This window comes from Capsella rubella, unplaced genomic scaffold (assembly GCF_000375325.1).
Source record: "Capsella rubella cultivar Monte Gargano unplaced genomic scaffold, Caprub1_0 scaffold_4, whole genome shotgun sequence".
Classification (NCBI taxonomy): Eukaryota; Viridiplantae; Streptophyta; class Magnoliopsida; order Brassicales; family Brassicaceae; genus Capsella; species Capsella rubella.
Genome location: NW_006238920.1, coordinates 3,337,597 through 3,351,464, shown reverse-complemented (window position 1 = coordinate 3,351,464; position 13,868 = coordinate 3,337,597). Strand labels below are relative to the sequence as shown.

At 38.5% G+C, this 13,868-nt stretch overlaps 1 pseudogene; it reads left to right on the top strand.

Moving 5' to 3' along the window:
- The first annotated feature begins 1,416 nt into the window (after positions 1 to 1,416).
- Positions 1,417 to 2,322, top strand: LOC111830948 (annotated as a pseudogene).
- The last annotated feature ends 11,546 nt before the right edge of the window (positions 2,323 to 13,868 follow it).

The window sequence follows — 13,868 nt, the reverse complement described above, 5'->3', positions numbered from 1 at the left end:
ACCAAGAAGACCTAGATCAATCCTTCTTCATGATGATCACGGTCCAAGGTGTTTGGCAAAGGGTTAAGTGTTACTTATGCAGTCTCTTTCCCTTGTCAAGTTTTGTCCTAATAGATTTTCTTGAAAAGGGTTTTAATGAGACCTAATTAACACTTTCAAGCCTTCCTTTATCAGCCAAATTCGTGGTCCATGGCCCACTCATAATACCTTGGCCCATTTTCCATTTTCGCTCCAAGACTCTTTGCATGAGCTTGCATGAGTGTGGATTTGTGCATGCTCTTGCATGTTTATCTTCTCTTCCCTCCTCTCCTTCATCCTCACTCTCTATATAAACTCCATGTATCTCTCATTTGCAAGGCATCAAACATTTTAATCAAAAACTCTCTCTTTTACTTGTTTGATCCGAAAAGTGTGTAATATCTTTTCAACTTGTTTTCTTCTTAGTGTGTAATATCTAAGTTGGTTTCAAGCTCGTAGTCTAAGAGTTTTTCATCACTCTTGGATGTACAACTCGTTCCCCCTTTCATTCCGCAGCATCCACTTGATCTCATCGTCATCCCTTTTCGTCATCATTCCGCTTCTTTGTTCGAGATCAATCCATTATTCACCATCAACCACATCATTTCAAGGTAAAAAAAAAAAAGTGTGTCCTTGGAGAATAGATCCACGTCCTCGTGTCTATCAGTTTGGATATTTGCTGGTTCTTGTTATGGGATTAGTTTACTAATTTTTTTTCTCTAGTTACTTAATGATTTAATTTGGTTTAATATGTTTAATCTATTCTGGTATGCTATTTAGTGAGTTTGAGATCAGTAACACCCCACTCCCTCTTATTGGGTCAGTATGTTATTATATAATGATGCATCCCAATGAAAGTCCATTTGAACCAAAAGCTAAACGACAAGGGTTTGTTATTTTGTGTGTTTGCTTCTGTATATGTGTGTATAACCATATATCGATGTCTTTGAGTTTTAAACCCTTAATACAAACCATCATCCTGACCTATGAGCCTTCAAAAGCTATAGTCATTGTCGTGGTTGTTGATGATGTTTGTTGGTAAGAAGAAGAGCTCGTGAGTTATTGTTGTTGTGTTGAGTTGCCTTACCATTGTATGTTGTGTCATCGGATACGTGAGGAAGAAAAGCAGCCTGAGTCTGAAGCTACTTCGGTGTTATTGTGGTTGTGTGTTGCTCTGGAAAAGGGAGCGTAATGGAGAAGAAGAAATAACCGTGAGGAGAGAAGAGGAGAGAGAGACGAGATGGTAGATAGTAGATATCGTCAATGAGGTATCAAGTCTACGTTAGAGGTCAAACAAGAAGGCACTTCTTACATTAATTAGGGATCAGCGAGTACAAATTAAAAAGGGAGAGAAAAGCTGGTCGGCACTACAATGGGCCGACCACAAGAGGCCGAGTAATGGATGGGCCGTTGTTGACGCATGTTCGTTCCTTATCTTCTTGTGATGCCGATGCCACGTCACTTCCCTGGCTGAGCCGAGCGCAAAACAGTGGAGGGGCCTCGTCCCACGAGGCCCATATCCAACATTCTATCTGACTGACCTTTAGGGACTTGTTGTCATTCCTGCTGTGGCTTTCAAAACTAAAGATGCTAATAGCCAAGGAATTCGTCGGGCTTGTAATTCTATTGTAATTGCTTTGTGTGAAGCTGGTATCCATGCTGAAGCAGATGTAAGGGACAAAATGTCACTTAAGCAAAAGTACACAAACTAAGAAATGAAGGGCGTTCCTTTAAGGATTGATATTGGACCGAGAGATCTTAAAAATGATCAGGTCAGTCACTTAAACGTCTCCTCTATATATTTATTCAACATTAAGTGAATTGTATGGTTTGCATGTTTGGTTTGAAAATGTAAATTAGTAATATAGCTAAAGGGAATTTGTTTATCTCTGGTTTACAACTACATGTTAGAATGGTTAGACGTGACAATGGAGTAAAGGTATAAATTTCAAGAGGTAACATAGTAGAATTTGTTAAGAAACCGCTTAAGAACATCCAGCAAAACTTGTATGAATCTGCAAAGCAAAAGATGGAAGCACCTCTCCAAGAGATTACGACTTGGGATGACTTGATCAAAGCTCTGGAAGAAAAGAAACTCGTCCTAGCTCCCTGGTGCGATGAAGAGGTACATTACAACAAAACATTTATTCTAGCTTCAGGGATCAACTGTGAGAGAATTATATTTTATGACCTTATGAATAAATTTCGTTTCAGGAAGTGGAGAGAGAAGTTAAGACACGTACTAAATGGGAGGCTAGAACTCTTTGTTCTCCCATTGATCAGCCAGAACTCCCTATAATATAATATATACTGAGAAACATATAGACTTGAGATGAGGAATTGGACTCCACACTTTTGCGCGATGATCGGCTCGACTTCATATGCCGTTTCCAATCGGCGGGTTTCTTTGAAGCGCCACGTGACACTCTGTTATTTGGTATGCTTTACCTTGAACCTGCTCTCGAGGTCTTGGGAAGTTGGCGGGTCACGACTTTTGCGTTAGGCGCGTAATCATCGCGAATCGTTATGATTACGTCTGCTCAGTAAGCGGCGTTCAGCTCTCCTTTCCTTCCTATAAATACTTCGTGTTTCCGCTTTGTCATTCACTTTTCCAATCATCTAAAAATCAGGTAGTGCTCCTGCTCTCCTTTTTCTCTTTTCTTGTGTTGTTTTGCTTGTCATATTTTTCTTTCGACGATCTATTGTTATTTAAAGATGTCGGGCTCTTGCAAAAACTATCTTGCCGAGCGGACTCCTTTGAGCTTGCCTAGTGGCGGTCGCTGTTCCTCTCCAATTCGATATGAATCGGAGGCAATATCGGCTGAATCTTCTCATCTGGTGCCAAGGAGGCGTATCAGAGAAGTAACAGGCGAGCAACCAATCGTGAATATGTCGTAACAAGTGAGATTTCTTTCTCATACTTCACTCTTCTTTCCTTAAATCTGCTCTCTTTTGCGCTGTTGATGTCAAGCTCTTCAAGACGTCATGGATCGTCGTCCGTTTGGGAAAGAGACTACCGTCATTTTGTTAGGGCGGTGGTAAAGATGAGCAGGCACAAGAGTGTCAAGCTCGCATTTTCAGGATGAACACGCATATCCTTGCTTTTCATGAACGACAATCTGATCTCCACAAGTTTGAGATGTGTGGTTGGGCGAAAGACTTTGCCGACCGGCTTACACCCTTCGACGGCACTAGAGTAGATTTTTTTTGCATACGGAGTTTGCCGCCGTCCTAATAGCTCGTCGGGCCGACCTGGATAGAGTTTTGGTTCCTCTTCTTGGAAAGCACAACCTCGAGCCTATTAAGGACGTTTTTTCTTCCGACTTGGTGCGTACCAAGGAGTAGGAGTTTTGGAGATATCGGACTCGCATCAAGCGTTTGAGAACTTACATCACCGCTTTTCGTGACGTCGAGGAAACCCGTAGGTGCCGTAGCCAGTCGTTGGATGCCGAAATGTACCTTCTTGAGAGAGTATCTGCCGGGACCATACGAATACTGGACAACCGGATTAAACAGGTCATCGACATTCGCTCGTACTAGACACTGGCGGAAGTTACATGCAAGCTTCATCTTCTTCTTGACTGGGATCTCGACTTGTTTCCGAGAATCCTCCTTGATGACGAGACCGAGCGTCGTTGATCAGGCCGAATAGGGCATTGTAGTAGTTTTATTTCTTATGTTATACGTTGTTGTTTTTTTTTGGGCATTGGGCCGAACTGTCTCGCTTTCTTTGTAACTTCAAAATTTCAAGGATGACTGAAATATATATTTTTATAAACAACCAGTTGTGCCCATTCAAAGGCTGCCTACGTACCCCTTTCGGGGATCAAGCCGATTGTAATTCACATTACATAAGAATTTGATGAGCTGTTTGTTTTTGCCGACCCGCCTAGGTATTTTGTTTAGTAATAATATCGTTTTAGGTTGCTTGCATTCCATGACCTCGGGATCTCTTCGCCGAACAATGTTAGGATTTCATAGACACCGGGCCGAACGATCTTCAAGACTTGGTAAGGGCCTTCCTATTTTGCGCCTAGTTTTCCTACGTTTGTCTTCATGGTGTTCTCAAAGACTTTATGTAGGACGAGGTTACCAACAGAGAATGTTCGTGTGCTGGTAATTTTGGATGTGACGAAGTGCTCGATCGCAGATTTCTTTGACTTTGTGTAGACTGCTGAGCATTATTGCGTCGTTGAGCGTGGGGTCTTTGACGAGCATTTTCTTTCAAAGATTACCGACACTTACTCCGGCGGGCACAACCTCTTCCATTCCATAAGCAAGCGAAAATGGTGTTTAATCAAAGCGCGGTGTGGCATTGCTCGATGTGACCACAAGACGTTGTCCACCTCATTGGCCCCAACCCTTTTTTCTTCCAGGCATTTTTTAAGGTGGTCGATTATAGTCTTGTTTGTGGCCTCGGTGTGGCCGTTCCTTTACGGTAGCGGAGGGTTGACTTGCTTAGCCGGATACGCCAACTTGTGCAGAAATTGTCAAACTTCTTGGAGATGAACTGTGATCTGTTGTGAGTGACGATCTTGTAGGATAGACTGTGCTGACAGATTACGAGTTTCCGGACAAATGTTTGGACTTTGTTGGCCTGAATCTTGTTGTAGGCCTCGACTTCGACCCATTTGGTGAAGTAGTTCGTCATGAGGAGGAGATACATTTTGCTTCGAAAGGTCGGCAGCGGCCCAACGATATCCATTGCCCAGGTGTTGAGAGAAGAGTAAGAAATGGTTGCTTGTAAAGGAAACAAAACACATAAATTGGTAGCCGAGTTCACGGCCTCTAACCGCTACGTCTCGGGGGAGAACTCTTGCTCCCAAATTTCACTATGAGAATGAGGTTACATACACCACTAACTTGTGATGTGGTCTTTTAGTTTCAGATACAATCTCAAGAAGAACAATGATCAAGGACAAAGAACAAAGATGAAGAAAGCTTGCTTGAAACTTCAAAGTTCTCTCACTTTCTCTAGAACTCTCTTTTGCTTGTCTTGTCTCACCTACTTCCTCTACTTCTCTTAATGTCTCACGCATTGTAATATATAGGAGTAGCATTGGATCAAGATCTCTTTTGTCCTTCTTCCTCATGTCATTTTCGTGATGCTTTAGTTTTGTGAGAAGTACTCAAGTGTCAGAATTGAGTAAGGAATAAAAATTGGAGTTGGTGTTACCTGTTGAGTAATGGAACTGTGTAGGAGTTACAAGTTCCAGGTGGAGAAACCGAAAAAAATTTTCAGAGAGAATCATAATATTGTAAGATTGAAGAATCTCTCAAGGAGGAAGTTATTCAGGGATATATCTCTTAAGGTTTTCTGAAAATATGTTGAAAGATATACATTTTTTCAGATGAAGTTTCTGTTCATGGAGAACCATTCCTTAAAAGGAGGAGAAGCTAGTTGGAGAAACCTGAAACAGTTTCAGGTTGAAATTTAAGAGGGCTTCAAAAATCTCTGGAAATTTCAGAAGATCCTAATTTCTAAGTGTCAAGGAGAGACGAGAGAGATTAGATGTACCTGGAATTTTTTTTCAGAGGAAGTGATGGCCAAAGTTACCCGAGACGAGATGGAGCTCTTACCCTGAATTGGCATCAAAATTGAAACTTTGAGTTTTTATTTTTCTGGAAATTTAGAAAATCTAATCTCTAATTGTTGCTACATGAAAGAGAAATAGATTAGGGGGTACCCTGGGAAGACGCACGAGCTACGTTTAATTGGAAGAGACTAAGAACATGTCTCTAAGTTGATCTCAAAGGAGAACTCCGGAGAAGATGATGGAGAAGGCCACCAGAGTAAAACGCATCCATAACTAATTTATGGTGAAAGTTGTGGTGATTCATGGCTTACCAAACAATAGGGGAAGCTAAGAGATGAATCGATGATGTCTTTGATTTGCAAATTCGTTTGGTGGCCGTGGGGATCAAAGACGTTCGCCGGAGGTGGAGGAGACGTTCGTCGGAGATGGAAGAGAAGCTCGCCGGAGGTGGTACATGGCTTCGCCGGAGGTGATACATGGCTTCGCCGGAGAACATGCAGAGGTACCAGAACTTAGCCTCCAATTCCAGTTGTATCATGGGCAAATAAGAATCTCCATCTTCTACATGTGGAGAACGAATGACCTTGGTGGAGAAAAGGGGAGGAGATTGACCAGTGGGAACAAAGGCGATTGATCACCGGTTGGAGTAGATCGCCGGAGGAAATTAAGATCCGGTGGTGGTGTTTATTTCACAAGATGAGAAAGAGATGAGGTTGGGTATTATTCAGAATTTCAGAGGTTGATATCGTCGATGCCGTAAATGTCTCGATGTGTGTGGTGTTTGTCAAAAGGTGGAAAATTGTTGTTGGTTTGACAAAACCACACTAACGTGCGCCTTAAATGGGCCAAACAAAAATGACATGAGGAAGAAGGACAAAAGAGATCTTGATCCAATGCTACTCCTATATATTACAATGTGTGAGACATTAAGAGAAGTAGAGGAAGTAGGTGAGACAAGACAAGCAAAAGAGGGTTCTAGAGAAAGTGAGAAAACTTTGGAGTTTCAAGCAAGCTTTCTCCATCTTTGTTCTTTGTCTAGAGAAAGTGAGCACGGCGACGGTGTGCGATTGAAATATGGTCGTAGTTTATGCGCTATGATAACGACTGCGAATGCGAATTCGTCTAATGTCGGGTAGCGTAACTCGGTACCATCTAGCGTGTTGCTGACATATAATATTGGAAGCTACTCGCCGCGATGTACATGTAGAGCTTAGACACCGCTGACTACTGAGCTACAGACGAAAATGTACATGTAGAGCTTTTCACCTTCGTCGGGCTTGGAGAGAGATAGAATAGCAAACTTTTGTCGGTCGAGTGAGAGATAAACTTGTTTAATACGCCTATTCGACCTGTTAGGAGTTGAACTTTGCGCTTGTTCCGAGGCAACGACATGTCGATCAACGCCTTTATCTGCTTGGGTTGGCTTCGATTCCTCGCTTAGTGAGGATATAGCCCAAGAACTCCCCAGAGGTAACACCAAACGAGCACTTGGCCGGGTTTAATTTCATGTTGTATTAATTTAGAGTGTCGAAACACTTTTTGAGGTGGACGACGTGGTCGTCGGCTTTCTCAGATTTGATTAGCATGTCGTCGATATAGACCTCCATTGCCTGTCCTAATTTCTCGGCAAACATTCTATTGACGAGACGTAGGTATGTTGCACCAGCAATCTTTTAGCCGAACAGCATCAGCTTGTAGCAATAGGTACCTTGATCGGTAATAAATGTCATCTTCTACTGGTCGTCTTTGTGCGTTTGCTGGCTTTTGCCTCGACGAGCCGCTCAATGCTTAGAAATGGGTAACTATCCTTGGGGCATGCTTTGTTAAGGTCAAACCCGTGCCTTCCTATTTTTCTTTTTCACGACGACTGGATTAGCCAACCGTTCTTGGTTCATTGACGAGAAGGTCATTGTGTCGCCGATCTGAAGTTTGATGATGAGAGCGTCATTGTGTGGAAAAATGACTCTGATCAGATCTTTGAAAGTAAATTTGATGGGTGGGATGTGCGGCTCAGGCTTGCAGGCCCAATGACAGCCGCGCCGGCTTTGACGTAGTCCTTTATTGAACGCACAGAGTCCCTACAAGCAGTGAAAAATGGTCGGCTCCTCCCCTTATGGGGGTCAGGGTAGTCGTCCCGTTCATACTGCTCGCTATACATCATAAGGTGCCTAGCTCGGTGCCTAGCCGGAGCCGGGAGCAAGTGGTCGTCGTCTTAGTTGACTGTTTGGCCGCCTTCGGGATCTTCTACGCGTACCTGGCATCATTTCCGTTTCTGGACCCCTGGCGATCGTCTCCTACTCGGCTGAGGCGGTTTTAAATGTTGCCTCGACCTCGGGCGCGGCCACGCTGGCCTCCTTGACCATGTTTTCCACCGCTTTTGTACTGTTGTAGGGTGATCTTGACGTCCCCTTTAGGTACTTGTTAAGCAAGAGACTTTGTAGATGTCGACAGGAAGTTATAGAATGTCCGGTTAATTCGTGAAGGTCGTACTATAGGTTGTGGTTTTGCTCGGCCTGTTGCGGTCGGGTGGGGGCGGTTTAGGGAGTCAGAACGTTTAACTGAGGCTGTTGGTCTGCATCGCTGAGCATATATGACAAGGTCGGTCTCTTACGAGCGTCTACGACGTAGCCCTTATCGGTGCTGCCTGGGTTCGACGTACTTGTCCTTGCTTTTTACGGTCGGCTGCTTGAGGGGCATGTACTTCTTGGACACTATGTATTGTTTTTCTTCCATTTCGACGTATCGGGTCGCCCGATGCAAGGCGTCCTCGAGCGTGTCGCAGAACAGTGGAGGGGCCTCGTGGCCCATATACAACAGAGATGTGGGGAGGAGAGAGAGCTAGTTATTGTGGACGAGGTGGAGGAGGTGGAGGCTGCTAATGGCTCTGTGTAGTCATGCCATGACTGTGTAGAAGCTTCTATGGTAATGGAAGAGTAAAGCCGGTGTAGGCGGAGGTGGAGAAGAGGAAAAGAAAAAGGAAAAAGAAAAGACAAACAATTTAGAGGAGGCATGTTTGGAGGCTTGCTGGCGCCGGAGATGATGCTTGTGTGACAGGGTGAAGAGATGAGATTGATCACCACCAAGCCAAGAGTGCGCAGGATTCGACGGATCATTATTTTGAGTTGAATTCAAGAAGTTATGGGTGTTCCTTCCAAGGCAAGTAACTACAAAGTAAACCAATAAACCCTAAATTACAATTCCAAGATCGGTTATTCATGGCGTCTTTTGGAGGTTAATAAGTTTTCCAATCAAGGTGAAACTTGGTGTAGTTATTCATGATATTACACGCTCGATATTCAATGGTGGGATTCGAATTTGGACGGTTAGTTGTTGTGTTATTCATTTGCTTCCGAGGCAGTTCGTTATAGAGTCAATGATGCAAGTTCTATTGTTGTTTTGGTAATGAGGTTGGATGGGGCAGAAGCTATGCATTGGTGATGGAGATGCAAGTTAGAAATCAGTGTTAGACCGTAGCATCTTAAGGCTAAGGTGAGGGTGTGATCTGCATAAATTCATTTATATGTTCTACTCTTATAAGTTACTAGCAGTTGACCTGCGCTCCGCGGGAGAGGTATATAATTTTGTTTCGTTAATTTTTTATTCATATAGTGATATTTTATTATTATTTTTAATTGATTTTCAAAAATATTATAATTATTTTCTCTTTAATTATTATCTTTCAATACTCAAATTTGGATTAAAAGCATTTGATTCAATTTATGAAATATCATTTTTTTTCTTTTTGATCATGTTATAAACTAATATTTCACTTTCATTTTATTTTTCCTCTTTATAATTTTATATATACAATTACATAAATGTTGTTTTAGTCTACCATAAATTTAAATTTTACTTCCATTCTAAAACTCAGTAACATATTTAAAATATTAAATTATGATCAATTTAAAATGAAAGTTGAATTATATTATTACCACTAATAAAAAATTAAAGTATTGTTTTTCTTATTTTAACATTTCATTTTTTTACATAATTTATTTTTATTTATATAAACTTTCTATTAATTAAATAAGTAACATCAATATGCACTAAATGAATCTTTTAAATTTATTTTAATGTTTAAACAAAAATGTGGCTTAGGTGGATGCTTAGGTGGCATCATGAGAAGAGAAAAAAAGCTAACTTTATATATATAGATACTTTATGATTCTTTTACATATGATTAAATTTGCTTGTGAACTAGTGTTGTGTTGAAAATCAGGAATTGATAATTTGATGAGTGATGAATGTTTTAAAATAATTGTTATAATGTCTTAGGAAAGACTCCTTTAAAAGGTATGATATGTTAAAGGAGATTACCATCTTTAAGGATTATGAAAGTGGAAATGGTCTGCATTGAATTGACACATTCTTTGTAGTTCAATAAAAGGCTAATGGGCCCAGTGGAACTTGATAGGTTCAAAGGTCATGAGAGATGATCGAGCCTGGAAATGGTCTACATTGAATTGATGGATTCTTTGTAGCTCAATAAAAGGCTGACGATCGAACCTAGCCACTGGAACTAGATAGGTTCAAAAGGTCATGAGAGATGATCGAACCTGGTATTGAGGTGGAGCTTTGCGCATTGTTGCAGAGTAGTAGATTGTTGTGTCTTTTTCTATGTGATTGATAAGTATGGTTTAAAGGTAGTTTCTTTTTTCGTATTTCCCAATGGGCGGAAAGGATCCTCTCTCACTGAGTACTCACCCCTTCTTTTCCCTATTTCATGAAGTTATTTTGCTTCAGGAGTTGTATGCAATATTTTTGTTCGTGGGTGAAGTTTAAAGAAAACATTTGGCAAGATCCGATGATTAGCACGTCGTCTTAGCCACTATCGCGTGACATGTGTTACAAAAATTATATACTAATAATATTTTTTTTTACGGATCAACCAGAAACAAATTGACTCATAAAATATTATTCTTAATTTGTTTCTCTATAGTCTTGAGTTTAGCAAACTAACCCGTGAAATACCCATAATTTACATTTAATCAATATTTGGTATTAGTTTATCGGTAAAACGTATTTCGTATTAAATTTGATTGAATCAATATTTGGATAATGTATTTTGTTAAAAAGGTTTTGTATAAACCATCGAAAAATTTGACTTAGTGAATAATTCGTCCATATAATTTGAAATCATATATACATTAGATTAGGTATTAGAAACTATTTGGTTGTAAAAATTAAGTGATGCGTATCATGTTAGGACTCGTTGCAAAATTATCTATGATTTTAATATATGTTCTGACCTGTTGCATAATTATCAATTGTTTAATATATTTATAACATTTGTACCTTTTAAGAGTTTTCATATTTGTAATTTATGAAACATTTAAGAGTTTTCATATTTGTAATATATGAAACATTTAAAAGTTACAATATTCATAGTATTTTAAACTTATAAAGAGAATTAAAATTATAATATTTTGAAATTTTATCAAATATGAAAACTTTTAAAGGTTTTAATATTTATAATATTTTATACATTTTTAAATTTTAACTATGATAATATTTTGAAGCTTTTCAAAAATTTTAATTTTCTCAAACTTGGAAACCGATTATACCAAATAAAACTTTTAAATTAGGATGGATGATATATGAAGTTTACTGCTCATTCAAATCATGTTAGTCTTATTTATAATGATATGAATTATCACAAAAATAGAATTTTAGCGGATGTGAGACGCTGTACATACACGTTTTTTCAATCGAGAAATATATTCGCGCATTGAAAAATTCAAAATGCAACATATTTTTTAAAAAAATGTTGAATTTTATTATACATTTGTATCATAAATTGTAATATAATAAATTAAAATTAAGATCAAATAAATATGAAAAAGAAGAATAATTGTTTTTAATATATTGTTTTGAGGGGAATTTGCAAAAATAATGTTTTTTGGTTACCTTTTTGTAGAAATACACTCCCTTGGTGTCTATTTTCATAAAAATTTATTATTAAATTTGAAAAAGTTAAGGTTAAGAGTTATCATTTTTTTTTGGTTTTGAGATGTGTTTATTGGTAGGATCTTAAGTTGGGTTTTTTAGGAAAAAATATTTTTTTTAAAATTAAATAAAATTAAAATTTTTAATTTTAGAAAATTTTGTAATAATTGCAAATTTAGAATTTGAAAACATACATAAGATACAAATTATAATATAAAGTTCTTTCAAAAATTATTGTAAATCTTTAAAAACAATTAAAACCCTTTGTAAACCCTTTAAAACCTCTTATAAACTTCAAAAACCATTTAAAACTCTTATAAATTACTTTAAAAACCATTTAAAACCCTTGTAAATAATCTCAGAACCATTTAAAAATCCTTGTAAAGTTTTGAAAACCCTTGTAGACTCTTTAAAAACCCCCTATAAACTTCTAAACCCCGTTAAAAACTGATAGACTCCTGGACGTGGATCTATGCTCCAAGGACCACTTTGTTGGTTTTGAACTTGAAATGGTGTGGTTGATGGTGAACAATGGATTGATCTCGAACAAAGCAGCGGAATGACGACGAGACCGAGTGGATGCAGCGGAATGAAAGGGGGAATTAGATGTACTTCCAAGAGTGATGAAAAACTCTTATCCTACAAGCTTAGATCCAACTTAGATATTACAAATTAAGAAGAAAACAAGTTGAAAAGATACTACAAACGTTTTGGATCAAACAAGTAAAACATAGAGCTTTTGATTAAAATGTTTGATCCTTGCAAATGAGAGCTACATTGAGTTTATATAGAGAGGGAGGACGAAGGAGAGGAGGGAAGAGAAGAAAAACATGCAAGAGCATGCACAAGTCTACACTCATACAAGCTCATGCAAAGAGTCTTGGAAATAACAAAAGCAATAAATGCAAAGTTTGAAGAGAAAAGGGAAAATGGGCCAAGGCTTTGTGAGTATTCCTTGGACCACGAATTCGGCTGATAAAGGGGCTTGAAAATGTTACTTAGGCCTCATTTAAAACCTTGTTAAGAAAACCCATTGGGACAAAACTTGACAGGGGAAAAAGAGTGCATAAGCAACACTTAACTCTTTACCGAACCTCTTGAGTCGTGATCACTATGAGTGAGGAGTGAACCACGTCTTCTTGATTCTTGTTTAGCTCCTTTAGAAATCCATTGATGGCTTGGTTGAACTTCTTAGATCTTTATCTTGTTAGAGGACCTGCTGGAATGATCAATGCTTCCTCCAATACAATATGTTCTTCGTGGCCGGTTTGCGAATGGCCAATGGTTCCAAAACAGGCGGGTTTGTGCGGATTGGTGCCTGGATTGATCTAATAGTGGCCGGGTTGAGAATGGACGACTGTTCTGAAACTGGCGAGTTTGGTTGACGTGTGGTCTTGGCTTCAAGCTGCTCCTCGTCTTCGTGTGGTTCAAGTGGACTGGTCATGATCTCATCAAAAACCATTGTGGATCCTTTTAAAAATCCTTATAAACTCTTAAAACTATTTTAAAACCCTTGTAAATCTTTTTAATACTTTTTGAAAAACCTTGTAAATGTTTTTTAAACCATTCAAAAATCCTTGTAAATCCTTTAAAATTTACTTTTAATACCCTTTAAAAACCTTATGAATTTTTTAATCCAAGAAAAATCCCTTGCGGGAATAAAATTATGGGGGGAAAAGTTTTGGCGGAAAAATATTTGGCGGGAATAATTGATTTTTCATTTAACTAGGGATAAAATGACCATTAAAAATTAAGAAAGGACAAAAATAAAAATGGCCAAAAATAGGGTATTTTTTGCAAAAGGGTATAATGGAAAGGGTATTAGTAAGAATTTATCTTTTTGAGGGCTTTGCATAAATCCAAAATTAGAAATGTAAATAATGTAATCTGCTGGGGAGGTATTAGATTTATATCAAAATCCAATTAAACATCCGATTTTAAAGTATCCAATTATAATTTCCGGGTTAAATTTTTTAAATTGACCCGACCCAAATCACAAATGTACTTATCTTTTAATATATATGAGATAATTGTGGTTCTTAATTTTGATAACATATAAATTAAAATTCGCAAACTATATTTAAATGATTTTAAATGATTAAGTGAAATCCCATAACCTTGGTGTTGTTTTTGTACTAGGAAGAAAGATAGTGTCGTGGTTCTGTCACTACATGATCGAAGTTGTCATCCAAGAGAGAGAACCGCATCACGGTGCATCAATGTGTTATGGGATATGCCAATTCAACCAATTCACTGTATTAATGTTTGTATATGTTTTGAAGTCATCCCATGTTATGACCATCAATGATGGAGTAGCCAAGTTCACACGGCAATGTTTCAAAACTAACGTGGGAAAGAAACTTGAAC